This window comes from Caloenas nicobarica, chromosome 8, assembly GCF_036013445.1.
Source record: "Caloenas nicobarica isolate bCalNic1 chromosome 8, bCalNic1.hap1, whole genome shotgun sequence".
NCBI classification, from domain to species: Eukaryota; Metazoa; Chordata; class Aves; order Columbiformes; family Columbidae; genus Caloenas; species Caloenas nicobarica.
In genome coordinates this window covers 17815783-17818702 of record NC_088252.1, presented here as the reverse complement: position 1 = coordinate 17818702, position 2920 = coordinate 17815783, and positions in this window count along the sequence as shown.

Here is a 2920-nt window from a genome sequence, read left to right as displayed (position 1 = left end):
AAAAATACACTGGTCTTGGACTTATTTTCTAGCTATATGCTGAGCTGCGAGCATGTGAGGTTTCTCCCCTCTAGTTCTACCTGTCTCAGACTAGCAAAACACATAGGACACAAGTTTGATTTTCCCTCTATACAATTCTTCAAAAAGAAGGAACTGGTAGAATCATAAACTGCCAAATAATGTGATTTTAAGTTATTTAATGAGGGACAGAATTAAATTTCTACTTTATAAAATGTAACTCCAATTAATACCAAGAATAAAACACCCCGCGCTATTATCAAGAAGTCATAAAACATCTGGGTTTAACAATAATCTGGCTGAAGAGTACTATACATAGCAGAAATAAAATTCCTTATTGCTTTTCATCATCTTCTATCTTTAAAATGATACTGCACTCACACATTAATTATAGATATTAGATAAGTAAACTGTATCATGATGTCCTGAAATGCTGGAACACCATCCACTGGAACAGCATAAAACCATTATATCGACGAGATTCTTTCTCTGCCAGCAGCACGATTTCACAACATAACACTTTGTCAGTCATTTACCTTCAGCTGTACTTGTGAAATATATCCCTCTATAAGCACTTCATGCATTACAACTCGGTCTAATAGGTGAAAAAGACTTTTCCAGCTGGGGCGTGGGGAGTTAAAGGGTTCCTGGCACAACTTGCAAACAAACAAGTAAATAACCAACAACGAAAAGCGAACTGTGCCATTTTGAGATTATTTGTTTTGTTGTACAGGTATAATAAACATACTGGAGGACAAAATTGATCTGTTCCACTCATATGTCTACTTAATTTAGAGCAAGTGCACAGTGTAAGCTTTGGCATTTTAACAAGACACCAAGGCTCAGGCAGCGCCACAGGTGTGAGGCTCTCCCACCGCGCGGGCTCTGCTGGAAGCAGCCCTTCTGGAAAAACCAAACCACTACACAATTTCAGCCCTGGCTCTCAGCCCTGATGCAGTATCACAGCTTTTCAGACATTTACAGCTTTGGGGGACTTTCCCTCCTCCCAGCACCATCCTGATCCCGGCCCAGCTGAGTTTGGTTTGTGAAGCAAGAAAAAGGGACCTGCTCTGCCCTTTCTTGCCGAGGCTCCTCTGTTGCCGGTGCCCAGCACCCTGTTAACAACCACCCCCTCGGACACAGCACAGCTTCGGCACAGCCAGCTCCTCAGCCAGCCATGGTTTTCAGCAGCTGGCTCCAGTTTTAGGTAGCTGGCTCCATTGAGTCAAGTCCTAAGTGCGAAGGACAGAGGACCATGTCTCTCCGGCCAGTACCTTGAGCGAGTGTCCCTTCTGCACCCCAGAAAGGACAAGGATGGAGTGCTGTCCTGTGCTGCCCTGGACAAGGAGGATCCACTCGATGCCTCGCACAAACGCTTGCAAAGAAAAAAGGATTTAATTCATGAAATGACGATCTACCCCATCCCACTTAGCAACAGTCTTCCTCCTCTGTGAAGCGCTAGCATTGTATTTTTATCTACTTTCAACATCATGCCTTTATGATAAAATGTTTAATTCCTTAGAAAAATAAACTGCCTCGAGCGAGGATAACTTCTGCAGCATACCAGCAGATGTAGGGTTTTGACAGCTGACTGGTCATAAACAATCAAAGGTTTGAACGAAAGAGAAAATACTTGTGTGGGCTACCCTTTCTGACAAGGAATTCAATGAAAAGTGAGAAACAGCAAGGAAAGAGGATAAAATATCATAGACTTGAGGCAAAAGAAGTCTGCAGATGACACTGGCCTGGAAGGAAGGAAGGAAAAGCTAGCAAAATACATCACTAGGCATAATTAACAGCCGTGTAAGAAACAAACCATATTTCAGAGGAAATCCTCCTTCTGTAGAGGTTTAAGGGTGACAATAAAGCTTAAACTGTCACAGGGGTTTGATTAGTACATCACAGTTGGAATTTAAAACTGGCAGGCTAATAATCAAGAACTCCCCAGGGTCTCAGACTCCCCTTAATGCATCTCCTCCTTTACCTGGACCAATCAACCTACATTCATGCTTTCCCACCACCTGACAAAATACAGCTGCTGGAGGAAAAAAAAAAAAACAGCTTTTCCTGGAAACAGATTAAATATTTATGCCATTCCATTACTGATGCAAACATGTCTTCTACACAATTTTCTAGACATAGATAAGCAGCTCCAGTGAAAAACTTAATCATGGACTGTTCCTTGAAAACTGCTTTAAAGTATGTTTTAGAAACTGTTCACAAAAGGTAATAAAACATACATAAAAATCACATAAAACTTATAATCATTGTACCAGCCATTTTAATACTGAAAACCAACTTTGCTCAGGAGTTGAACAGCCTTTGCTAGCACTACATATGCCCTTCCAGTACCTAATTAGCTGATAATACTCTGGGTACTGTAATGCACAATTCAAACGCCTTGCTTACCAATGTGTTTAGTATTCCGCAAATAAGTCTTCATACCAATTAAATCCCTTGTTATTATGAAAATGCTTCCACACTGTTGTAATAACACAGGATAACACAGTCAATGCTACTAATCACGAGGCTATTCTTTGAATAATTGCAGGATTTATGAGTAATCATTGCTAAGGATACGCTACTATTCAGTACAGAGTACACAAATTCTAATAATACCTTTCAAATAAATCTGATTAATGTTACAGTATCCTTTAAGTAAGGCATGTACATTAAAAAAATCTTCTCAAACCACTGAGAAGCAGTATTTCACAGTGCAGTAATTTACTGTGGCAATTCCAGAGTAATTTACAAGCACAGCAATTCACAAGTGTAAGCAGACAGCAAAAAATCTATTTTTCTTCCCAATATCTGAAAATATTGCTAAATATCAGGTTTGATCTGAGAGAAGATTATTACTTCAATTTGCCCTAGAACAGGCAAATTAGGAGGGACTTTTGCT